Below are 26,332 nucleotides of genomic sequence, written 5' to 3'. Positions count from 1 at the left end.
CTGGGCATTTCCCAGCGCTGTCCTTCCCTTCGTGAGCAGCGGCCCCGGAGCTCGGCAGGTCAGTGAGGTCTCTCTGTCCCCAAAGTTGGGGTTGGTGGAATGGAATGGGTTGGGATTTCCCGGGATGTGCGGGAGGGAGGTTGAGCTGTGCCTTGGGCTCGGTTGTGCTCCTGCTCGGAGTTAGGAGGGATTGGAGCTGTCTGGGATGCAAAGCTCGTCCTGCTTCTTCTCCTCGGAGCAGCGTTTGGAGCCAGCCCCTCAGCCCTGGGGCTGGGAATGCTCAGGATATGGAAACCATTCCTGCTTCACGGGCTGTTCCCTGCTTGGGTCTGTTTTCCCCTCCATTTCTCCCCAAACCTCATCCCTGCGCTCCGCTGGCACCCCAAGGTACGGCTGTTATTTCTCCTAATCCCCTTTTTTATCAATTTTGGGTGTTGGCAGGTGGCTGTGATGGACATTTGGCTTTTATTGGGCTGGATTTTGCTGTTTTCCTCTTTTATTCCTCTCCTTGTGCCCCGTGAGCTCAGCCTGAGCAGCGTCCCCGAAATCTGAATTTTGGGGTGTCTCTGCTTTGGAAAGACTCTGTTTTCTGCCACTAAAAAGCCTCTTTTTTATTGTTTTTGCAATTAAAAAAAACGAGTTCAGACCCTTCTTGCTCTCCGGACACGGATGGGTTTGGTTGGTTGGGTTTGGTTGGATGCCTCCCATCCACGCTGGAATTTTTGGGGGGAGCAGGAGCGGCCCCATCCCAGGCTCTGCCACCGTGACCTACTCCAGCTTTCCCTGCTCCTCGCATCTGGAAAAGGGGAACAAAAGGGTTTTGTGTTCCCCCCGGAGCGAAGTCCTTGTGAATTGTGGAGGAAAAGCAGCGGCTGGGGCTGAGCCAAAATCTTGGGAAGCTGCCTGCGAGATTTCCGTAGATTTAACGGGCTTTGGAGGCGATGCCGGAACGATTTTCCTCCCTTTTGTTTGCAAGTCGCTCTTTGCTCTCCTTCCCCAGCTGAGCGTCCTCTGCTCCCAGCTGGAATCACTCGGGATCATCAGCGCCCGGCCCCGCCCAGCCAATTAAGTAATTAACCCCGGGCTGCACAGGTGCCGCCACTTTGGGGCTAATTAGGGAAAGACGGCCGCGTGCCTTCCCAGGGATCCTTTCCAGGCTGTCCTGGACCTGGGCTTTCTGTTCCAAAGGGAATTGTCCCAAAGGGACGGGGAGGAGGAGAGGGGGTGTGGAACACCGAATCCGTGCTTGGAGTTTCTCTGTCTGCGTTTCCTCCTTGGCAGGGGGCGCAGGGAAGCCCCGATCCCGCTTCCCTGGGTGTCTCCTGGATCGGGTGGAATCTGGAAATAGGGGCTGAGCTGCAGACTTCTCCCAGATAAATCCGTCCTGCCCAACTGGATACCTGGAGAGCCTTAAAGTTCCTTTTAAGTGTCCACAGGGTCTGGATAGTTCTAGGATGAGGGAGTAGCTGAGCTTGGGCTTCCTAAATTTCTTTTTAATTTCTTTTCTTTCTTTGAGAACCTCTGACTCGGTTGTGGGCTTGCCTTCACCTGTTGAGCGTTTGAAGAGCTTTAAAAACCTGCTTTAGGGTTCCTGGAACTTCTGGCTGCACTCTTGAACCTCTGCAGCAAGTGCTTGTAGCTGTCCTTTTCCTGGGGGGGAAGGGAGGGGTTTCCTAGGGGGGTAAAAACCCCCAAAAATCTGTGTTCTCAGGAATTGCTTTCCTGGTCCTCCAGGGGCTGCTGCTGCTGGAGGAGGAGCTGGGAAGAGGGCGCTGGTTTGGGAATTAGCGCTGCAGGACACTGGGATGGGGAGCTGCTGGTTTTCGTGGGAGCCGTGGGAGGAAGGGGGGAGGCAGGAGCTGGTGCCGCGATGGTTGTCCATGGTTGGAACCTGCTTCGGGAAGTGGGAATGGCTGCGTTGGTTTGTTTTCCTTACTGGAAAATTCTGCTCCTTTATCCCGGGGCTCCCATTTCCTTCTCCACTGAAAATAGAACAATCTTTTGAGGGGGGGAAAAAGTAAAAATCCTATGTTTGGTGAAGGATTTTGCTGCTGGAGAGGGGCCGGGCCTGGCTGGGGGCAGAGATTTGGGAATCCTGTCCCTGAGGGAAGGGCGATGTCCCTGCTCACGGTGGCATCCCTGGGCTGGGTGTTCTGGAGTGAAATGGAGTCCAGGATTTTACTGCATCCTTGTCTGGGAGGGTGCAGTGCCTTCACTGGCAGCTGAAAAGTGAATTTGTTCACACCTGGAGTGCTTGGGGATCTCAAGGAGAGGAATGGAAGTGGAGAATTAAGAGCTGGAAGGATGGGCTGGAGCAGGACCTGGCGGATCCCTTGTGGATCCAAGTCCTGGCAGCTTTTCCAAACGGCTGCTGAGCTCCATTTGTCTCTGCTGAGACTAAATTTCCCGTGGGATGTGCAGGAAGACTCCCCAAAAGCCCGGGATGGTGCTCAGGGCACGATGGGCACTGCCAGGGGGGCAGGAGCAGCACATCTGCAGCACAGCTGGCTCGGCATCCTGGGCTCAGGGAGAGGAAATGTGGAAATAAATGGGTTTTATTTGGGATCAGGTTGCAGCACAGCCCTGATAAACGACCATCCCGCTTCCCCCAAATGGGGGAACCCAGTCCTGGAGGTATCAGTGCATCTTTTAATGGCCTTGCTCTGAGAAACACAAGGATTCTGTTGAAATGGGATTTTAATGGTTCCTCCTTCTCCCCTGCTGCTCCCTGCAAAGCCTTTTGAGCTGGGAAGGAGGCAGGGGACGGTTGGAATGCTGTTCCTTTGTGGGCAGCCCAGTTAAAATCTTAATTATGCTGGTTATCAGTCTGTAAAAGGCTCTCCAAGAGAAAAGGGGGTTTTTATTTCTGGTTGTTTGACAGCGAACCTGAAATGCATCACTTGATACCATAACTGTGCTCCATTCACCCCGTTCTGCCATTCCAACAAAAAAAGGGGAGTTTGATGCTCCCTTTAATGCCCAGAACTACAGAAAAGGTCATTGGAAGTTTTACTGGCTCGTGAATTCCAGCTGTTCACTCAAAGTGCATCTTTCCCATGCCTAAAAATGTGCTTTATTTGGGTTTGGAGATAAACGGCTCATCCAGGGAGACTGAAGCTCTGGAGAAGATCCTGGATCCGAGATACGTGTAATAAATCCAGGAAAATGGGCATGGAATGATGCAAATGGGGAGAAGTTTGCTAAGTACAGGATGGGAATGTGGATGCAGCCACGTTCTGGGGCTGGGTTTGTCCTTCAGGATTTTTCTTGCTCACATGAGGTAAAACTTCCCAAGTTGGGCTCTTCTCTCAGGGAACAAAGGACAGGACAAGAGGAACCTGCTCCAAGTTGTGCCAGGGGAGAGGTTTAGGTTGGATTTTGGGATAAATCCTTGCCCAGAAGGGTTGGCCAGGCTGGCACAGCTGTCCAGGGCAGCGGTGAAGCTCCCATTCCTGGAGGGATTTAAAAGCCACGCTGAAATAGCAGAATTTACAAATTTACACTCCTGGCTGCCACAGAACTGGTAAAATCAGGGAATAATGTCCTTCTCTTCCCTCCCCATCCCCATCTTCCTGCCTCTGTCTGCCCCAGGTCTCGCAGGTGCTGTGGCACAAGCAGGACCTCCCCAGGGTCCAAACCTGCAGCTTCCCAAATCCACCCCAAAAAAACTCTGGCCCTGGGAGAGGGAGGAGGGCTGGGAAACTCAGTGGGATGGAGCTGGATCCCGGTTTTTAAGGTGAAGCTGCAGGGAGAGAGGGCAGGTTATCCTGGGATTATTTTGTCTTTAGAGAGGTTGAAATTCGGGAATTTAGAATCAGAGGGGTTTATATCCCTATGGAAAACAGGTAATGCATCCCTTGGGCAGGGCCAGGGAGGGAGTAAAAGCCTTCCTGGCTCTGCAATCCCTCCTGCTGGGAGCTCCACCTGTGCCTTGGAATGGGAATGGTGGTGGAGGGAAAGTTAGAAGTGCCCAGAAAACAGAATCTGTGCTTTGTCCAAACCCGGAATGGTTGAGTTCCACACAGGAATGAAAACAAGACCTCGGAGGCTGAGGGCTTGTTCCTTTGGCGTTGGGATTCTTCCCTTTTTTGAATGGAATGGAGTCAAAACATGAGGGTTTTGGATAGGAAAGGCTCCCCCTCCCACCACTCTGCCTCCCTTCATCCCTCTGGAGGCAGCCGAGGGATCACGCTGGACCTGGGATTCTGTTCCACCAAATATTGTTGGAATTAATCCCAGTCCCCGTGGACTGTTTGGGCAGAAAACATCAAGTTCCTTCCATGCAGCCAAGAGGAACCATGTCCTGAGCCCTAATCCCAAAAAAACGTGGGATGAAAAGCTTCACTTCCAGCCAGCAAATATGGCCCTGCTTAAATTGAGCGCCATGGAAAACTTCCCGTGCCTGCTTCCCTGTTTTAAATAGGGATGGTGCGAGCACAGCTGGTGGCTCCTGGATCTGCGGCCGCCTGTGGGACCTGGAGGGGCTGGAATGTCCCCACCTGCGAGGAGAGGAGCCCTGGGGTGTTGGGAATGCCGGCTGGGAAGCGCTGGTACCAAGGATAATCCCGTTGCTCTGCTTTCCCTTTGGATAAGGGCACTGCCTTGTTTTTCCAAGCCTTTCCAAGTGTAACTCTTGGCTCGTGGAGGCTTCGGGAGAGGACGGAGCTGCAGGAGGTGGTGGCTGCCAGCTGCTGCATAAAACCACTGCCTTGGTCCAAAATGCCTCCGGGAGCGCCCCGGGCTCATCCCAGCATTCCCAGGGGATCACGCTGACCTAGATTCCGCTGGAGCGCTTGAGGTGGAGCCTCGGCTACAATGTGGCTTTTATCTGTTCCCAGAGTGGATCCAGAGGGTGTGGAATGTGCGCGGAGCTTTGATTTCCTTGGAAAGCTGTCGTGGCCAGACCTGCTGCCACATGGTTGGGTTGTTTTTTCCTAATCTCCCTCCTTGATCCTTTTGGAGGAGTTCAGGAGGAGCTTATCATCCAGCTAGGAATGGCTGGGAGAATCCATGGATTTATCAGGCACCTGGAAGGCTCTGGAGGCAGGAGCTGGAGCAGATATTTGCTGGGAGAAGCAGCTTTTCCTCTTTGAAGTCCCCACGTGTTCAAGGCAGACATTTCTTATCTGGATTGTTTTTGCAGGGGGGAGGTAATGCCATGGGAAATTATGGAATTGATGGAATTCCTGGAATAACATTTGACAGGCTGGGAAGAGCAGGATGTCTGCAAGAGTCCCCCACTGTGAGTTTGCAGGAGGGGCTCTCTGGGAAGGAGCTGAGGGTCGGTGCTGCTCCACAGGTGGAATTCCTGCACTCGGGAGTCTCCCAGCACTTCCAGAGCCTTGGGGGTTTGCATTCCTGAAGGTGCCACCTCCTCATCCTGAACTGGGATGAAAAATCAGGCATGGGACTCGTTGTGGGCTTGATCAGGGGATCCCCAATGGCTGAATCATGGAATGGGGTGGGTGGGAAGGGATCTCTGAAGGTCCTCAAGTCCAACCCCTGCCATGAGGATTCCCAGCTTTCCACCATCCCAGGCTGCTCCAAGCCCTGTCCAGCCTGGCCTTGGGCACTGCCAGGGATCCAGGGGCAGCCACAGCTGCTCTGGGCACCCTGTGCCAGGGCCTGCCCACCCTCCCAGGGAACAATTCCTTCCCAATATCCCATCCATCCCTGCCCTCTGGCACTGGGAAGCCATTCCCTGTGTCCTGTCCCTCCATGCCTTGTCCCCAGTCCCTCTGCAGCTCTCCTGGAGCCCTTTAGGCCCTGGAAGGGGCTCTGAGCTCTCCTTGGATCCTTCTCTTCTCCAAGTGAGCACCCCCAGCTCTCCCAGCCTGGCTCCAGAGGGGCTCCAGCCCTCCGAGCAGCTCCGTGGCCTCCTCTGGACTCACTCCAGCAGCTCCACATCCCGATGCTGGAATTCCCAGAGCTGGAGCTCCTTTGGGGTCTCACCTGAGCAGAACAAAGCGAAGAATGCCCTCCTTCCCCTGCTGACCCCAGGGCAGGAGGATTCCCTTTGCTCCCCTCCTGCAGTCCCTGGTTGCCATCTCCCCTTCCCAAAAGGCTTTTCCTCCCTGTTTGTATCTTGGACAACATCCAAACCAAGGGAAATGGGGTTGAAATCCCAGCTGTGCTCAGGATTGGCCCAGTTCAGGTGTTCTGGTGACATCTGCACACCTGGGCACTGCTGGCCAAGGGTTGCCTGAGTTCCCTCTGCAGCTCCTGGAAAAGATTCCCTGCTTTTGATGTGCCACGTGTGCTGGCCCTGCCACGGAGCAGGAATTGTCTCACAGAGCCGGAATATTTACGTTCCAATCTTCCTCCTTTTGGGCAAAGGACAGTCCGGGCCCATTTCTCCAGCCTTGCTCTCATTAGTGCAGGGCTGCAGTTCATCAACCCTCATAAATATTTATATCCCGAGCATTCCTTGTAGAATTCCAAGCCCTGCCCGGGATTTCATGGGATGCTTTGTGCTGTTTATTGTGCAACAGCTTTGCCATGGGTGCTCGGACAGGGAATTCCCTGGTGGCCATCGGGGCCAGGGAGGCCCTTTCCCCTCTGGATGTGTTCGTGATCCCGGTGGGAGCTGCCCTTCCCTCGGTGTTCCCTGAGTGGGCGTGGAGCAAAGGCCGGTTGGGGATTCCCCCATGGATGCTGGGAGTCCAAAGGATTTGCAGCTCTGCCAGCCCTGAGCACTCAGAAATCAGGAGTTGCTCCCAAAAAATCAGGGGTTTGTAATAAATGAAGGAATGGAGGGGGGTTCTGGCTCGTTTCCCAATAGCTGTGGCGCTGGGTGGGAAGGGACCTTAAACGTCCTCCAGTGCCAGCCCTGCCCTGGGACACCTTCCACCATCCCAGGGTGCTCCAGCCTGGCCTGGAACACTTCCAGGGATGTGTCCCCTCACTTCAGAGGCAGGCAAAGACAAAGGTGGCTCTCATGGATAAGGATTTATTTGGATTTTGTGTCTTTTTCTTGCTGCTCTGATGAAGCTGGTTGGCTGCTAAGCCATCAGTGCCTATGGAGAACACTGGGAACGACAATCATGGAATTATGGAATCATTTAGATCAGAAAAAACCCTTTAAGATCATTGAGGCCAACTGCATCCTGAAATTTTAGGTGTTTAACTCTTTATTTTACTTTTTTAAACTGAGAAAATTAAAACAAAAGGGTCTTTCCTGAAGGTTTTTCCAGAGTTCTGTGGAGTAAATGGGATGTGTGGCCATTCCTAATATTTGTATTCCCAAAAAATTCCCTGATGTGGTGCCTGAAGGAATCAGCTGATCAAGAACCTTGTTCAAGTAACTTCCACATAATAGAATTCCTTCAAGACTCTTCCAGATTTTTCTTCCAAGTGTTTTATTTGTTAGAATGAGCTATTTTTGGAGAATAAAAGGAAGCATGATCATTAATAATTATTAACAATTATTAATTACAATATTATGTTAAATTATTGTTATTAATATCAGAAAGAAGTTCCTGCTGTGAAGAAAAATACAAACCCAAAGTCTCTACTACTTAATAAATAGTGAATATTTTACTTAATAAATAATTTTACTCAATAAATAAATCTGCTGAAGCGTTGACAGCTTTAACGAGTTCATTCTTTTACTCAATTAGAGAAGATCTTTATTTTGAATTTTAACAGAATATTCATTTTCCTTCTCTCTTTTTCCAGGCAGGATTATTGACTCCACGCTGTGGGAATTCACCTCCTGAGCACCTGCACCAGGTACTGCGTTTCTTTCGTTGCATTTCTGGGCTGTTTTCCCATGGAATGCCACTTCCCAAGGTTTTCATGCTGGAATGGTTGCGCTGTGCTTGAGTTTTAATTTTACTTTTGGAGGTCTGGGCTCCGTATTTTGCTCACCTCCCACTGGCATCCCAGATTTTAATTGCAGGAAGAGGTGATGTGGCCTTTGGAAATGGGGAGAGTGTTGTGCAGAGTGGATCGAGGTTCATGGAGGCCTTGGAAAACCTCGGATTTTTATTCCTGGTTGTTCCCAGAGCACGTGGTGAGGGCCTTTGGGAATGAGGATGTTGTTGTGCAGGGTGAATCGAGTGGTTCACGGAGGCCTCGGAAAACCTGGGATTTTTATTCCAGTTGTTTCCAGGGCATGTGGTGAAGACCCTTGGAAACAGGGATGATGTTGTGCAGAGTGACTCGAGGTTCATGCAGGCCTTGGAAAATCCGGGATCTTTATTCTGGAGCACGTGGGGAGGGCCCTTAGAAACGGGGATATTGTTGTGCAGAGAGAATTGAGTGGTTCGTGGAGGCCTTGGAAAATCCAGGATCTTTATTCCCAGTTGCTCCTGGATTCTGTGGTGAGGGCCCATAGAAACAGGGATATTGCTGTGCAGAGTGACTCGAGGTTCGTGGAGGCCTTGGAAAAGCTGGGATCTTTATCCTGGAGCACGTGGGGAGGGCCGGATGAGCACCTGGCTGTCTCCGCCGCTCCGGTTGCGCTCTGCCCGTGCCTGTGTAACTCAATCCTCTTCCCAGCTGTTCCTGATCCCAGATGGAGCCTGTCAGGAGGAGCAGCCCCGTGTGTGACCCGAGCCATCACTGTGGCTGAAATCCTTTTGTGCTCCTGTCAGCCTGAGCCCCCCGCCCGTTCCATCACGTTGGAGTTCTGGCATGCGCCGGCACTGCAGGGCCCGAGGCAAACTGGGAAGTGCTTGACCCATTTCTGGGATGGCTTTCAGATGGGATTTTATTGGTTTATGAGTTGTTACCTCTGTTTCCTCTTCTAAACCAAGTTGCAAAAGTGGAGAGGGAATCAAGGCCAATTCTCCCTCTTTCCCAACATGGGAAAACCGATCCCATGTGTCGGCCCCGCTCCCATCACGTGCTCGGGCTCATCTTCCGCGGATATTTTTCCATCCTGAACCCGCTGCTCTGCTTCACTGGTGTTTTTCGCTCCTTTGTTTATTCCCCAGCCGCTCGGGATGAGCGCAGAATCCCGCTGGCAGGAACATTTGTGGGAAATCACATCACGTTGCACGTTCGCGCGAGGCCAAATCCACCAGAGAGCCGCCGGCGAGCGCTCGCGTGGCCACGGAGCAGATTCTGTTCCCATTACTCAGCGGAGAGGCTCGCTGGCTGTTTATAGCTGTTGGGTGGGCAAGAAAGTGGGGAAGAGTCGGGTTTTGTCAGAGCCTTTGATGGTTGAGGCTGGGTGGGAATGAAAGCAGCTGGGCTGGGTTGAGTACTGGGGTGGCACTGGTAGCCCTGACTCGCTGGAGTGACTCGTTTCTCTCTGTGGTGATGGGGATTTGCCTGCTCAGCCCGTTCCTCGGAGCTGCAGGAATTGCTGGAAGGCTCTGAGTCAGCTCATGGATTGTTATGACTCGGCCTAAGAGCTGGATTTGCCTAAAGGAGCCAAGGCTTCTTTGTTAGGGAAATGTGAGGACTTTATTTAGCAATTCCCACTTAATGCCTGTGCTCCTGGAGAGCTGCTCCTGAGTGATGGTTGGTCCTAAATTCTCTGCTCCCAGTGCCCTGCACTGATGGATAATTCTGTGTTTTCCTGCTTCTCTCCTTGGAAAAGCAGCTGTGGCTTTAATGCTCAGATTGGACTTCACAGCTGAGTAAAGCATCCCTTGATGGCTCCGTTTTCCTGCAGGGGAGCAGAAAGCCCTAATAAACGGTTCCAGTTGTGGTTCTGGAGATAAATGTGGGCTCTGGTGGATGCTTTTGAAATGGAGGTCAAGCAAAAGTTGCCTCATCCTTGAAGGATTTGCTTGACAAAGGTAGCTGGAATAAAGCCGGATGTTTTTCTGGAGGGCTGGCCGTGTATCTGAGGAGAACAATCAGCGTTTTACGGGCTGAAGCCACGCCAAAGGGATTCAAAACTGGCCGAGACATCTGAAATAAAAATATTCCTCATCAGGGAGCTCTCAGGAATTCGGAGGTTGGTGCTTGGGCTCCATGAGCTTGGCCTGCTCTTGTTCCGTCCCCTCATCAGCAAGCCCAGGTCCTGATAAAATCCCTGCTGCTGGAGCTCTGCACAGCTCCACCTTGGCTCGGAAGCGCAGGGTGGTGGCTCAGGGAGCTGTGCCGTGTGCTCTGGGAGCCTTGGCAAGCTCAGCCCATGGACATCAGATGGGCTTGGATGCAGCTGGAGCTGGCATTGAGGCAGGAGGGCGCTCCCAATGGCACTGCCACGGGGATAAAGCCTTTGGGAAGGGCAGGATGAGCTCCCAGCAGGGCAGGGAAAGGTCAGTGGGGTGCTGGGATGGGTGTGAAGGGAAGCCTCGTGTCCCTCACCAAACCGTGGGGGATTGGTCCTAAATGCCTTTTCCGAAGGCTGTCAAAAAGTGGAAGTTAATATTAAAAAAGGGGGAAAAAAAAAAAAAAGAGAGCAAGAGATTGGAAAGCTCTTAATGTAGTGCATTTCTGAAAAAGCCTGAAATTAATGGAGTGCCTTGGTATTTATGCACTGGGATCGTTTTGAGAGAGAAAACTTTGGAAACAAAAGGATAAGATAGAGTGAGAATCCGAGCTGGAAGCGAAACCCCAGCACGCCGTGCCTTGGCCACAGCCCAGGGCTTGTGATGGAGGTGCCACAGAGGATTTGCTGTCCCCTGGTGCTCCTCAAACCAGGCCTGCATGGGAGGGGTGCTCAGGCAGGACCTCAAGAAGCTTTAATTTTAGGACTTGATGTGGTTTTGGGGTTTTATGGAGCCAGGTGAGTGGGGGAAATGGGATTGTTGGGGGGGGTGCAGGAGATCAGCACTGATGAGTTCACTGTCCCTGCAGGACTCGCAGCTTTGTGAAGAAATACACTTGGAAATCCTCCTGTATTTCAGAGGAAAGGACCGTTGTTCCTGGGGATTTACAGGAGATTGACACCTGGAGCCACAGGAAGGTCCTTGCTGGCTGGAGTGTCCCACCAGGAGGTGCTGCCTCCCCTGTCCCTGGTGTGTCCTTCAAGGGAGTGAAGCTCTTGGAGCTGATGATGCTCGTTACTCTAACGAGTTTTCTCTCATTAAACATCCCAAAATGATATTTAGAGGAAAGACTAGTCAAGGACAGTAGTTGGTTGTTGGATGTTTTTAGGTGTCTTTGTATTATGACTGTTTGAAGCTGAGGGCAGGTTGGTGCCTTGCTCTGGGAGCTCTGAAATGGGCAATGGATTTTAAGGAGAAGGAAACTTTCCCTTCCTTTCCTCCCTGATTTCTCTCCAGACATCTCCATAGGTACTGCTCCATTTGGCATGTGCAGAGTTCTGTCAGAACAGACAGCTCTGATGGGACAGAGGCTGAGGGTCGTGATAAATCCCCCTTGTTAAACCCCACTTATTCACTTCCCAAAATAAATCATTTTGGGAGAGAAAACAGTTCAGATTTTGTGTAGCAAAACCAGGGAAAAAAATATTTCCATGTCAGCTGGGTGACTGGTGATGAGTTCTTGTTCTAATCCAGTGCTGGCAGATTGATCCCGGTGATTCCGTGCTCCCTGGAATCCCATTTTCCCCCGGGCTGTGCCGTGTCTGTGCTGCCTTTCAGTCCAATCCCATTTTGCTTCTAGTATCATAAACCTTAAATAAATATCCTAAACCATAAATATTATCATATTAATGAGCTGAGTTGTTGAGTTGCTTCCAGAGCAGAGGTGAAGTGCCTCTGAGAGCAGGTAAATCATGTTCTCCCTTTTGTTGTTGTTGTTGATTGAGCTGGAAAGGAAACACCTCTGGGTGTCCCCTGGAATGTGAACAATGTCCATCATGGATCAGGATTGTTGGGATTCATCTGCTCTGGCCTTTCTTGGCCACGGGAGGAGCAGAGCGCTGTGAAAAGTCAGCGCTGTGTGCGTGAGGCTCAGGGCACGGAGAGCTGAGCTGGTGTTCTGAGATCCCTGTGAGACACAGCTGAGCATGGAACGACTCCAGAGCCACCCTCTGGCAGGGGAGCCATGGATATCCCTCGGTGCAGCACGTGGGATGAGCTCCTGAATCCTGGGAGGAGCTCAGGACGTTCTCAGGCTGCCTGAGGACAAAGGATTGGTGTTCCAGGCCTTGGGGACACAGCTCTGCTGGCCTGGCAGCATCTCCAGGTTCTGGAAGTTGGGAGAAGCCTCCCCAGGACCATCAGCTTGGAACTTGCAGGAGGGATTTAATCCCAAGGTTTATTCTGCTGTGAAGCTCCTTTTGGGGCAAAGCAGTTCCTGGGGATGTCCTGGAAAAGCAAAAAGTGGCTGAGGAGTTCCTGGGGATGTCCTGAGCTGCCTGTGGCCACAGGGATGGCAGAGCAGTGGTCCCCCCCCAGGATGGCAGTGACAGGCTGCCACAGTGGGCTCAGGGTGCCCAATTCCAAATCACATCCAGCCCCGGAAGAGGGAAAAGCCTCCAAAGAGCAGCCAGGATGACCGGACTGGAAAATGTTTTGGCCACTTAGCTTCAAGATTTGAAAAGCTTTAATGGGAGCGAAATCTGCTCTGGGGGGCAGGAAATGGGATCTGGAGGCCCAGTGCCTCAGTGGGAGCATTGCTGTCCTCGGAGGAGCTGTGCAGACGTTTCTTTTTATCCCAAATAGAGCAATTTCCTGCCTTCCAACTGTTGCAGTGTGCCTGTGCTTCCCCAGGAATCCACAGCAGCAGGAATGTGGCATCTGTCAGCGCGTGCAGCAGGGACAGCACAGGAGCTGAGAGTGGGGCTGGGCAGGAGGGGCTGAGTGTGCTTGAAATAAAAAACCCCCTGCGCTGCTCCCCGAGCCTGGGGGAGCTGCAGGAGCAGGGAGGATGTGGGGAACACCAGGATTTTGGGCTCAGAGGGCAGAGGAGGTGGCAGAAATGCGGCTGACAAGTGTGGCAGGCTGGGCACAAGAGCAATGCCCAGCCTGTGGTGGCACGAGGTGGATCTGGAGTTGCTGAAAGGAGCAGATTTCAGCGGGGTTTAGTCCGGGGTGGCTTCAGCTCTGTGGGACTTGGGAGCTCTCTTATGCCTGCTGGTTAATTTGTGGCCAGAACCCTTCTGCTGTCCCATCTGCCCCTCCTGCATCCTGAGGCGTTGGCACCTCTTGGAATCACAAATTGGAGGCCCTGGAGTGTCACTTGAATTTCCAACCGGTTACTTGCCCGGTGGATTCAATCTGAGTTTTTGGATCAGTTTATTAAAACTTAAATACGGGGCTGAATTGGAATGAATCCTCCCTCCTGGGCTGGACCTGGGAGTCTCCTGAAGGTTTTTATTCCCTGTGGAGTCTCCAGCACGCCTGATTTATGCAGTGCAGCTCAGCAAGAAAAACTTGTCCTAAGTCAGCTCCTCTCTTGTAGTGCTGAATTTTGGCATCAGTTTATTTAAACCTTAAATACTGGGCTGAATTGGAATGAATTCTCCCTCCTGGGTTGGACCTGGGCATCTTTTGGAGGTTTTTGTTCTCTGTGAAGTCTCCCTCACACCTGATTTATGCAGTGCAGGTGCCCCCAGCAAAAAACCTTGTCGTGAGTCAGCTCCTCTCTTGCAACGCTGCGTTTTTGGATCCATTTGTTTAAACCTTAAATACGGGGCTGAATTGGAATGAATCCTCCCTCTGGGTTGGACCTGGGAGTCTCCTGAAGGTTTTTATTCCCCGTGGAGTCTCCAGCACACCTGATTTATACCCTCAGCAAAAAAATAAACCCCTTGCTCTGAAAAAGGAGACCTTTGGTAAGTGGGGCAAGATAAGCGCCTTGATGAGCTGCATTCCCTGCAGGGAAGAAGGGAAGGATCTCCTGGAAGGTGTTGAGGATGCCGATTCCATCTGTCTCTGGCTCCACCTGGGATTCTCCAGAGCGGCTCGGGCTGCTTAGGCTGAGCGCAGGGATTTGCTGGCAGGAGCACAGCACTACAGAACAGTGCCCTCTCGTGTGCTGACAGGGCTGGGAGCTGCGGTCCCGGCCCAAACTCCTCACGGGTTTGGGAGTGTGGATCAGGAATTCAGCCTGACCCGTGTGCACGGGTTGTTGTTTGTGGTTGTTTTCCTCTCTGGGGCACAACGGCTCTAAAGGTTTTTGTGGCCTTACAATTATGTAACTTTAAATTATGTAAATGAGATTTTTTTTTTTTTTTTTTTTTTTTTTTTTTTTTTTTTTGGTATGGGATAATTTTTTTTTTTTTTAATTCTAATAAGGAGAAAAGCCTAATAATTCAATTTTCTTTTTTACTTTCATGCTCCAGCTGGCACAGATTGCAGTGCTCTGTATGCACTGAGCTCACGTGCCAGGAACTGGAGGTTTGAGGTGTAGATCCCTATTTCAGAATGGCCCCAAAAGAGAAAATTCACCATTAATATTTGCATTTCTGGGTGGTGTTGGTTTGGGTTTTCCCCATCATTGTTTGTCACTGCAGTGGGACTGTGGGAGCTGCTCTGTGAGGTTCAAATCCTCTTCTTGCCAGAGACTTTGCAGATTCCAAACCTGTGTCTTCTCTCTGCTCACAGCCTCCCAGCACAGCCCAGTTGCCTCCATCATTTCACTGGCTGGGGATAATAAATCCCATTCCTCATCCATGGAATCCTCAAGGTTGGGAAAGACCTCCAAGGTCATCCATTCCAACCCTGCAGCCTGTGGCAGTGATGGTCCTCGTGCTGTTCTCTCTCCATCTGTTATCACCTTTTACCCTTGGCTACTCTTTGCATGGTCTGAGTTTGGTTCTTTCTCCAGGGATTTATCCGGATGAAGTTATCCAGCCTGGAGCTCTTATCTGCTCCAGGGTGTTCTAGGGATGGGGAGATGTGGAGAAATCAACTTCATTCTGGGCCCGTAGGTGGGTTGGAAAGGTTGTGGTGCTTTTAGGCTGGTCTAGAATAAATGCACCTGCAAATTAATATCCTTTGGAATTGTAGGAGAACCCGTGCTGGGAATTCACTTGATTTGGGGCAGTGCTTGTTTTCCAAACATGCTTAAAAATAATTAATCTGGGAAGACTTAAATCTTTTTATGAGGTTTTTAACCCTGCTTTGCTGGTGCCTCCTCCCTGCTGCAGGAGAGCAGAGCCTGCCTGATTTTTCCCTGGGATTTGGGAGTGTTTTCCATTGGGATGGATGGAGCCTGTCCCGAGGTGGAGGAATGTGTGTTAAATAAACAGCCAGCGTGGGCCCTGCTCGCCCTGGGTGTGTTTGCCTGCTGTTTAGGAAGGGGGGTGTGTTTGGATGAAGGATTTCTATTTTGTGCTCGGGCTCCCTTTGCACTCATTCCAGGGGCTGAGATCCCGTGCTTGGATCCAGCCAAGGGCAATCAGGAGGGGACTGGAATTGCATAAACCAGAGATGATGTCCATGTGGATGAGCCTGGAGAGCCGGGTCCTGTCCAACGGCTTTAGGATCTTGCTGTTGAGGGTGGGCCTGGATGACCTTTAATGTCCCTTCCAACCCAAATTATCCCAAAATTCTGTGGGATCTGGGTTGTAATCGGTGCCGTTTCCCCGTGGTTGGTCCTGTTTTGCTTCCAGCACAATTCCAGCATCAGTTCCTGGCTCTGAGGATGGAGATTCCAGACTGAACCTTGTGGATGCTCCTCTGCTCACAGCCCCACCTTGGTGGGGGAAACAATCAAACCTTTCTTTTGAGAAGTGGAATCATGGAAATTCCCATTCCGAGGGCTGGGTCCTTCCAACCCAAATCATCCTGTGGAAGCTCCGGCCTTGCAGAGGAGCTGAACCTGAACCAGCTCTGGGGAATCTGCAGGGTTTTCCCAGAGAGTGGCTGCGAGTGGGGCTGGTGGAATCTCTGTCAGAAGGAAAAACCCCTGGGAATGCCGGTGCTGTGCCCCAAGATGATGCCAAGAGAACAAGAGGCTGCTCAGGCAGAGTGTCGGATTTAGCCTGGAAATGTCTGGGAGGGAGTTTTCCTTCTGTTCCCCCTTGAGCCAGGGAAAGTGACTTGGTGTGCACACTCTTCAGTCCGAGTCGAGTCGCTTCCCATTTTTCTCTGGGAAGCCGGGCAGGAAGATCCTGGGCATTGGCAAAGCAGGGTGGGAAGGGCTGGTGCTGCACCTCTGCTTCTCCTGATGATTGATTCCAAAGGTCTTTGCTCTGAGCCTGCTGTTGACCCCAAAGCGGGAAGGCAGCGCTGATCCCGCTGTTCTGACCAAGGCAGGTGCCAGGATCTTGGGATATTCCCTGCTGGGAAGCCCAGCTGGTGCTGCTGGGTGCAGGACTGACCCATGGTGGGCTGCTGAGGCCTCAGAGCTCTGAATTTCTTGCCACAGCAGAATTATGTCGCTGCCATTGTGCCTGCACGCAAAGGCTGCACCAGTAATTCCATGTTCCTATAATCCCCCCGCTCGGATAAAAATCAGATGGGAGCAAATGCGCAGCACATGAGGACTGAAGACTTTTATTACAATATCTTTTTAATTATCAAGGTGGGGAATCACGTTTTACAAAGTCCAATAAATTGACTTTTATTATGGTTTGTGTGAGGACTTATTTAATAGCAGATTACACGAGACGCTGACACAATTCCTTTTTCTTTGCCGGAGGTTTATTTGTCGCTCATTGAACTCTGGGAAAACGAGCTGGGAATGGAAGCAGAGGGTTGCAGATGTGATTCAAGAGATGGTTCATGTTCATGGTTTAGATTAGCTCAGCTTAATTCCAGACTGTGAGCACTTGGAGCAGCTGGGAAACCCAACCCAGGCAGTTGGGCTTTATTAGGAACGAGCTCCTGCTCTTTTCAATGGGTGCTGTGGGAAGTCTCAAATTCTGAATTATGGCTCTGGCTTTGGAAGGAGCTCCAGTTGTTCTGTCTGCTCCTTGGTGTTGGAACTCGGGGCTTCTGTGGGGCCTCCTGCCCTGGGCAGGTGTGGAGAGGGGATGGGTTTGGTTCTCTAAGCTGGGAACTGCTGGATTATCCATGGAATGGTTTGGGTTGGAAGGGATCTCGAAGCTCATCCAGTTCCACCTTCCGCTATCCCAAGTTGCTCCAAGCCCCATCCAACCTGGCCTGGGACACTTCCAGGGATCCAGAGGCAGCCACAGCCTCTCTGGGAATTCCATCCCAGCCTCTTCCCCACCCTCTCAGGGGAATTTTCCTTCCCAATCTTCCATCTAACCCTACTCTAGTGAAGCAGCCCCAGGATTCTGTGGTTTTGTGCTTTGTTGGGAATTTTTTCACTGACACTGAGGTTTGTTCACAGCGCATTCAGCTCTCGGTGATGAAAAGTTCCTCTCTTGGATTTCGGGTTTATTATTTGGATTTATTTGGTTGTAGTCCCTGTTTCTGACAGTTTACAGTCTCTGGGAGGGTCAGTCCCTACAAAAACCCTTTTCAGTTCTGGATGCAAATAAAAGCTGGGAGCAATAGTTTGGATATCAAGTTCTGTGTGTTGAGGACATGCCAGTTTGAGGGAATTGCACATGGATCCCCTTCCCAAATTTGTCTTTGGAAAAGCGACAGCCAAAGCTGCTCCCTGTGCTGAATAAGAGGAAACACGAGTTACAACTTGCACAGAGAGGTTCCAACATCATCAGGTTTATCCTCCCCTTTTAGCTCCTAGGAAAACTTTTGGGGGTGAAAATCAATCCCATAAGCCCATGAAAGACCTTTCTGGCCCCATGGCTACAGCGAGCACAGACATTTAAGGGATGATTTTCATACACATGGAGTCATCTTAGAATTCTGGAAGGGAACTGTTTGTCTGGGATTCATAATAAATTATTCATCCTTTTATTACCATAATAATCGCTTTTTATGGTTGCCCAAGTGAATGTTCTTATGAAAGCACAGAAAAATCCGTAATTATTTTCCAGGATTTTATAGTATTTCGTTTTTTCCTAGAGTTTTTCCCCATTCTGGGGGGTTTTTTGGTGTTATCACAAAGCAAAGCAGTTATTTCTTTTTTTTTTTCTCCAGAGATAAAAGTCTCTCTGCACACTTGTTTTGTCTATCAGAGCTGGAAGAACATGAGAACAACTTATCCAGGGCAAATGCCCCTCTGGAGACCTCTTCCCTGCGTTTTTAGTCCCTATGGATTCTGGGGGTGTTCCCTTTAAACTTGTGTAGGTCCATAATTGATTTATAGAGAATAAGAAATGTTGCCTTGTGCCAGGAACAACTGGAAACAGCCTGGAATGGAGGATTTTCCCCTTTAACAGGAGGAGGGTTTAGTGCTGATTAATAAAGAGCCTCCAGGGCCTACATTTGTGTTAAATTTAGAAATTCTCATTCACAACCTGGTTGTTGGAGGGGTGCACGGTTGTTGGTTGGTTTTTCCCAAAATAAATGGTTCCTGTGTGCATCAGCAGCTCCCAATGACGTTTATTTCCATGGTTTTGACCAGCCTGGTCTATGGAAGCTCAGCCTCAGCAGGGGGTTGGAATGAGGGGAGGTTTAAGGTCCTTTCTAACCTAAACCACTCCAGGAGCTTCTGGAAGTTGCTCTGAGAGCATGGACTGGGTTGTTGCTCTGTGCTTTGGAGGGAAAAGCTTTATGGAATGTTGTTGAACGAGGATATTTGGTGGTGTCAGAGGCTGAGGGAGTGTGAAAAGGACGGATAAATCTTGATCTTTGTGTCTCTTTTGATGAGCTGAGTCTCACCTCATGCCAAGTTCAGGGTTGCCTGTGATGCTCTTTGGGTCTTTAAGTGGTGCTCAGCCTGTGGAGCACTGAGCACCAGGGAATCTTGGAATAATCAAGGGATAACCTTGGAATTCTTTAATGAGTTCAGCTCCATTGGTCAGAGCCTGGTGCTGATGACACCAAGGTCGTGGTTCAATCCCTGCATGGGCCACTCACGTAAGAGTTGGACTTGATGATCCTATGGATCCCTTCCCACTCAGAATATCCAGTGGCCTGGAAATAAAGTGGGAATGAATCACACTCCCAGAAGTGTTTAAGAAAACCCGTTCTGCACATTGGGGATCCTGCTGGATGTGTCCGTGGGGTTCCTGTGGGACCCCACACGTGAGGAGGTTCCAGAGTGGGAAATGATGACAACAGCCTGGCACAGCTGGAGGCTGGATCCTGGTTCATCCCCTATCCCTGATTTCCTGCTTGTGACCCAGGGTGGATCCGACAGGACTGGGCTCAGCGGCAGAGCTCGGCTCATTCCTGAGCTAAGGCATGGGACAAACCCTGTGGAATGAGGCTCCTGGACTGCAGCCTCGATACCTCAGGGCAAATATTCTCCAGGAACCCTTGCCTTTGGAGCTGCTTTTATCCTGTGCATCCGTTTGGGCTCTGGGTGCTGGAAGGGCTGGGAAAGTGTCACCTTTTGGGGCCCAGCCCAGTGCACTCAGACTCCCCTTTCCATGGTGTTCAAACCTTTCCTACCCCCAGAAAATCCTGGATAAGTGCACTACAGTTGCTTCCTCCTTGGTCCTGCTTCATCCATGGACCAGCAGACTGGAAGATCCAGGAGCCCTTTGGCCACCTGGTTTTTGGTGTTGGCTCCTTGTCACCTGGGATGTGGTGCTGGGAGCTGAATTCTTCCCTGCCAAATGCCAAGGAGCTGCTTCTCCGATTTTTTTCCTGTTCTAAGTTTATTATAGTGATGGAGAAGAAGTGCTTAAAGCCCTCGGTGGTTGCTCAGTGTAGCCTTTGGCACCACACGCAGCAGTGGTGGAAAGAAAGCAAACAGAAGTGTGAAGAGCCCGACAAAACACATGGAAAATATCTTGTATTATATAAACGGGCTCAATGCCTGTGCCTCAAGTGCTGCCTCTCATTTGAGTAAATTCCTCCTACCAAGGAGGCAGAAGAATCAGGAATTCAGAGGCAGAAGCAGTGAAAAGGGAGAGCAAGTGAGTGTTTTGGAGGTGTTCTGCCCATAGTGGGTTTTAAAGTGGCTGCAAGGAGTGTAAAGGAAGGAGATGTTCCAATGTCCCTTCAGGGAATACAGAATAAAAGAGGTGCTTGAGCAGGAAAATCACCAGACTGGGTTCTCAGATTGCAGAATCAGGCTGGGACTATGAGCTCCACAGGTTGCCACTGAGATAAGAGTTAAATGAGATTTAAAAACCCTTCAAAACCCCAACAAACTCCAAAAATAAAACTCCAAACAACCCCTGAACAACAGCAAAAACACCATAATGAAGACCCGAACTGGATGATACCCAGGAGTAGAAATCCCGAGGTAATTGGAATATGTTTTAGTGGTGAACGGGCTGGTGCTGTGTTAATGGTTGGATTTGATGTTCTGAGAGCTCTTTTCCACCATGAGCAATTCCCGTCACTCAGGATGGACACAGGGATTCCTAATCGAGCAGGAAGGGTTTGGGTTTTTTGTTTGCTGTCATAATTTGGGGCAGTTTCTTCCTCTCTCTGTGGTGCCAGAGGCAGAGATGCTGGTGGTGCACAGGTAAAGATCCTTTCCAAGACATCTGGGGTGGTACCTCTGGTATAGCCCGGTAATTTCAGGAAAATTACCTTTGGAATGTCTTCTGTGATCCAGGGTTTTGGGGCTTTAGGGAATGAAGGACCCTGTGGGCTCTCACTGCAACCTCCCCTTTCCATCCTCCAAGGAACATCCTGCCTCTTATCCATCCCCTTGTATCCATTCTCTGCCTCCATCATCTTTCATCTGCCCTTAATTAACTTTTCCCATTCTGCTGAGAGTACAACATCCCAAGATTAACTTAAGAGGGAGTGCAAGGTTCCTGGAGAATTGAAAATCAATTTCTCTGTCTTGGTGTACCTGTCAAGGATTGAGTGCCAGGGCTGGAATTCATCCTCTGGTAGCTGATGGTATCGTGTCCACCTAAATCCCCTTCCTAGCAGGGCTGGAGCTGTGTTCGGCTGAGCTCCCTGGCTGCCATCCAGTTCTTGGTGGGATCGGGAAGCAGCGGGCTTGGAGTCGACGCCGACTCCTCCACGTCTGGCAAAAATCTGGTTGTGGAGCAAGAGGGAAACGCTGGCTGGTCAAAATTCCTGAGTGTCCTCATCCCTGACAAAAGCTGAGATCTGCTGTTTATAAAAAGGATTGAGGGCCTTGAGTTGGGCTTAGTCAGCTGCTGATCCCTGGGAACGAGGAAGGGGGGTGTTGTTTCTCCATCTAATCACTTGCAGGCTTGTGATTACAACATTTAATGATGATGGCCGAGGTCAGTTTTTAATTAGCTGAGCCACATGATGGGCTCTCACAGTGCCAGCAAAGCCTTTCCTCATTGATGTCTGGCGTGATGTTCCAGAAGAGCAGCTGTGCCAGTGAAATCCTGGATTTATGGGTTAAATCACGCTGTGTATTTCCCAATCCCGAGCTGTTTTGCTCTGATCTGGATGGGACACGGTGGGTCCAGATTGCAGCGTGCAGCAAGTCCCTGTCTTTGTCCAACATGTTGAGGAGTGAGCAATAAATAGGAAAAAAAATCCAAAAGTCTTGGGAAGTTGGCAGACGTGGCTGTTACCAGGACTCACATGATGCTGTGGCCCGGTGGAACCGAGCTGTTGCCGATTGAATCACATGTTTTTGTCCTGGTAACAACCAATAGCACCCCGCTCCTTCCCCAAAATCCTAAATATAGCCCTGAGAACCTCCAGCCGGGGAGGATTGGCACCGCACCTTGCCTTTTCCACAAGCCCCGTGTGATGGCCGGGACGCAGCGGGGCCCATGCCAGGAGCAGATGGCAGAGCAGGCTGCACATTCCTGAGGCACTCAGCTTCTCCCTCTCCCCTTCCCTGCAAGGAGGGATGGATCCCGGGCTGGATTCACGCATGGCTTCGCCTCCAGCATGGATGGAAAGGTGTTGGAAAAGGCAAACGCATGACTTGGGTTTTCCTGGCCCACACGTGGATGATAACAATCCCCCCAATTCCCTCCCTGCCGTGGGATGGGGTGGAGGAGATGATTCCCTCAGGGATGAACCAGCCCCTTCCAAGCTGAATGCACACATTTGTTTTCCTGAACGTACATCTCGACACGCTCCATGCACGCTCTGCCCTTGACCCTGCTTGCATGTGAGCTATAAAATTTTCCATCGATTTCTTGGAGGTCTGGAGCTTTCAGGCAAGGCTGTGTCCCTTTGAGCCATCCAGGTCTGGAGTGTGTTTAGGGGATGAGGTTTAGCCAAGTCTGAGGTCGCTCAGAGCTCTGCACGTGAGCAGATCTTCCCTTATCGTGCTGCTTTACTGAGCCAAGGACGCGTCCCTGGGGTGTTACTCCTCAAGCTGGGGCAAATTCTGGGGGGGTTTCACCTCCCCTCAAAGTCTGGGGCTGGTCCCTGGTGAAGGCAGAGCTTCCAACCTGTTGCATCGTTCATAAATTCATCAGATTTGGCTCTCAGACATTACTGCTGGGATAATTTTTTATGTTTTCCTGTAACATCACTGTCGAATTATGGTGCCTCAGTTGTTTTAGATTTGCCTCATTTTTGTAATCAGATTTAGCCCAGTTTGTGCTCTTTTCCCTCACTTTTGTCACCAGGTTTAGCCCAGTTTGTTTCTGCCTTCCTTGATTCCATCAGGAGCCAGGGCCCCCACCAGGAATCCTCCAGCCCTGACCTCGGGCACATTTCTGCTCTAAAGAGGGAGGAATCTCCTGCAAACCTTTTTGCTCCCCACTCTGGCCAGCTCCTGGCGCCCACTGGTCCCATTCCAAAGGAGATGTGCTGAGTGAGCTCCCTCCAGTTGCCTCACACTCAACTTTGAGCCTCTCACAGCACCCAAGATTCCCGGTGAGAAAAACTTGGAATACGTGGGAGTTTGTCCCATATCTCTGTTGATTCAATACTTGAGGATTTTTCCGCTAAAGTTTTGGTTTATGCAAAGCTGAGTTAGACTAAGGCTGGGTTTTGCCTCGAGGATTAACGTTGTGCTTCATGAAGTTGAGCAATGTTTTGCACTCTGAGCCTGACCTGGAGTTGCAATTCCTGGGGGAGTTGGAGGGAAGAGCTGTTTGGAGCAGCAGCGGGCTGAGGTGAGGGCTCTGTTTGGGGCGTTCCCCATACTCAGGGTGGGAGCTGTTCTTCCTTTCTTCTTGGCACACAGGAAATGAGAACAGCGGGAAAATCCTCTGGAAAACTCAGAAGTGGATAATCTGAGGTTTGCTCTGTCGCTTTGGCACTTTCTGTTTAACGGGGTTGGCACAAGTTTGACTCTTAAAATTCCTCAGCATCCCTGTAAAGATGAGGATGAATCCATTTCCTTGCATTTTTGTCTGGAAGGTGCTTGCTCGATCCAAGCATATCCATTTCTGCCCATGGGGAAGGACAAAGAGCAGACTTTGGTGATGTTTGGGGTTTTTTCAGGCCACTTGGGGTTAAGTTTTGATGTTAATGGTTGTTCTGCTGGAAACCTCAGGGCTTGTGCAAAGGAGACTCCAGGGAAATGTTAAATCCAGCTGGGTCTGGAACAGGACACGGCTCCCACTGGGAGGTTTTTTTGTGTCTGGACAACACCAGTGGCTTTCATGAGGATCTCATCTTCTCACCATCCTGACTTCCTTTTCTTATCACTACTGGCTTTACACGTGAATTTCCATCAACAGGCGAGGGCTTGGAAGCTCTGATCGCAGGCCGGATCAATTCCAGGGGTTTCTGGACGTGCCAGTCAGGAAGGCACTGTAGCGTAGCCTGATATGAAATATTTTGAGTGTCCTGCTGTAGGTCTTGCCTTTATAAACAAGAGCCAATCCAGAAGTTTAGCAAGGATTGATAGGATCAGGATGTATTTGCAGGGAGGGCTGGCTCAGATGGAGCAGCTGTAACTCGCCCTCAGCGGGAAGTGGAATCTGCTGCTCTCCCTGTGTGGCTGTGAGGGAAAAAGGGCCTAAAAATGAGGAGAAACCCTTTGAGTTGAGATGTATGTTCAGAATGAAGTGTTATAGGAGGGATTTGGGATGTTCCAAGGTTATGCTAAATTAATTCCAGTCTTAATTAGAAGGATGTACACAACTCTTAATGAGGGCAAGCACATACTTGGGGTATGGAGTGAAATGGAACATTTGGGATTTTGGGGAGAAATCCTTCCCTCTGAGGGTGGGCAGGCCCTGGCACAGGGTGCCCAGAGCAGCTGTGGCTGCCCCTGGATCCCTGGCAGTGCCCAAGGCCAGGCTGGACACTGGGGCTTGGAGCAGCCTGGGACAGTGGAAGGTGTCCCTGCCCATGGCAGGGGTGGAATGGGACGATCTTTAAGGTCCCTTCCCAAACCATTCCATGATTCCTTCAGTGCTGGGTGTGCTCTATATCCAAGCATCCAGGACCTTGGGATCCAGCTGCTGTAGGACCCTTTGGGAGCCCATCCCGGCTGGAGAAAGCACTGGAAGGTGTGGTGTGGGCAGACCCGCCTGGACGGGGGTGTTGGGGTGACGTTGGAGGACGCACATTGGAAGAGCTCCATCCCAGGGCATCTTTCCCTGGCCCTCACTGGGATCAGCCCCCGAGCTCTGCGAGGCTGAGCGCGGCTCTCCCGCGTTCTACCGAGTCCCGCTTCCGTGGCGTAATGCCGCCACACCCTTTTGGAATAACGCGGGATCCTTGGGGAAAGGAGAAGGGGATGGGGTGGGGAGCCCTTGGTGGAGCTCCACACCCACCCTTCAGCTGCTCCACTGGCCATCGCCGTCCTGGGGAGCACCGGACCGGGCCAATCAATCCCGGGCTGCTCCATGCCGGCCTCCCCGGCCCTGCAGCTGTATCGCAGTTACAACACAAACACCCTCAGTTATCCCAGTTGGATGCGAAAGCAGCCGCGCGTTCCATGGGAAGCGGCGATGCCAGAACGGGGAGGTCAGGGCTGTGCAGTGTTTTTCTGGCAAAGGAAAAACCTATCGGATGGAAGGCGGTGCCTGGGGAATCTCCGGAGTGGCGGGATGAGCTCCGAGCATGACTGGAGATAATGGGGCTTGGGGAGGGGATTGAGCCAGGGAATACTGGAGAGGATCCAACCGTCCAAGCCCAATGGCCACCCTTCTTCGGGATGAAGTCATTGGAAGCAGCACAACCACTTATCCACAGGGCCAATCTGCTTCCAGGAGTTTTGGGATCATGGTTTAAACAGGTTTTTGTGTTCCCAGCCCTCCGTGCCCACAGGTGCTGCTGGCGCTGCCTCATTCCCCCTCGGAGCAGCTCCGACTCAAGTTCCCTGTCTTCTTTTTATCCAGGAAAAGGCTTTTAGCTCTTCTTCCCTGCACAGAATGGGGTGCTCAGAACTGTCAGCACCACACGATCATCCCTCCAGGAACAGCCCCGCATCCAAGGGGATGGAGGCAATGTGTCAGAACATGTGGAAAAATCCCCCGGAGCTTCCAATTGACGCTGGAATTATTAACAACAAAAAGCGGAGAAAGCGTTCATGGAACTCTGGAGAATGCCACAGATAAGGATCTTTTTGGGGCTATTCCACCTTTCTCCCGTGAAAAGGTGAGCTCACAGTACCAAGGCTTGGGTGTGGATTTGCAGTTTTCCAGACTTTGAGGGCTTTGGAGCTTGGAATAATCTTTTGGCTTCTTGCACAGTGTGAGAGGGACCAAAGCTCCAGCAGCAGGAGGCACCAGGAAGCTGCTGGAGATGAGCATGGAGCTGGTCCCCTTTTCCTGGAGAAGGATGAAGCCGGTGTCCAGGTGACAGCCACAGCCCCTGGAATGGGCTCTGCTGAGCTTTGGATGAGTTTTGGTTTTTCTCGGCAGAAATCCGCAGCTTTTCCTCGTCACTCCGCAGACCTGGATCCATTCTGAAGAGCAGCAATACATGGAAAATGGAATATTTTGCTTATTAAAGTCATTTGGAGTCGCAGCTCCGAGGTTGGCAACCAGAGCTCGGAGAGGCTGAAGGAGCTGGAGAGCTCATTGTTCCCCTTTTCCAAGAGAAACTTCCATGTGTGCCAGCACTTTTATTTATAATGCTGAAATAAATGGAGTCCATTTAAAGGTATTATTGAGGGAGCAGCACTTCAAATATATCATGTTTATGTTATTAGGCTGCTCGGAGTGAGGTGTCCTACTGCAGGCGGATAATCCGTCCCCCTGCCTGGATTCCAGGCTGGAACTTACTGGAAGCTTTGCACCACAAGAATCCGAGCGAAGGGATTATTTTCAAGGAAAGAAAAGGGAGCTTGAGGAAAATCAGGCTGGAAGGCAGAACCTCAAACCACGGTGGAGAAATTTCCTGACAGCAGCTCCACGTCTCGTGACCACCTGATAGCTCCTGAGCTTTTCTGGGATTTTAGCAGATGCCCAAAGGGGAGCTCAGCTGGCTGGGAAGGGTTTGGGGTGGGCTGCACCTGGAGTTGGGGCCGGCTGCCCCCCTTCCTTCATTCCATCCGTTCTTCTTTTGTTGGAACAAGGGAAATCCTGAAGGAATCCAGGCGTTTTGAGAACATCAAATGACTGCGCTGACCTTTGCAGGCTGTTCCTGGTGCTGGGATCCATGGAGTGAGGGAACGCTGCTGGCTGGGACGGCGCTGGGAGCAGGAAAGGTGC

The 26,332-nt window shown here is 51.1% G+C and overlaps 1 protein-coding gene across 1 annotated transcript in view; it reads left to right on the top strand.

Moving 5' to 3' along the window:
• The window catches only part of ZNF469 (zinc finger protein 469), a 182,133-nt gene that overhangs the window by 21,367 nt on the left and 134,434 nt on the right, over positions 1-26,332 (top strand). The window contains exon 3 of the mRNA XM_048316851.1: positions 7,678-7,731. The gene's annotated coding sequence lies outside the window, so the exon portion shown is untranslated. The remainder of the gene's footprint in view (positions 1-7,677; positions 7,732-26,332) is intronic.

Source organism: Corvus hawaiiensis, chromosome 12 (genome assembly GCF_020740725.1).
Source record: "Corvus hawaiiensis isolate bCorHaw1 chromosome 12, bCorHaw1.pri.cur, whole genome shotgun sequence".
In the NCBI taxonomy this organism is placed as follows: Eukaryota; Metazoa; Chordata; class Aves; order Passeriformes; family Corvidae; genus Corvus; species Corvus hawaiiensis.
Note: the sequence above shows the minus strand (reverse complement) of the source record. Positions and strands in the feature narration are given on the sequence as shown.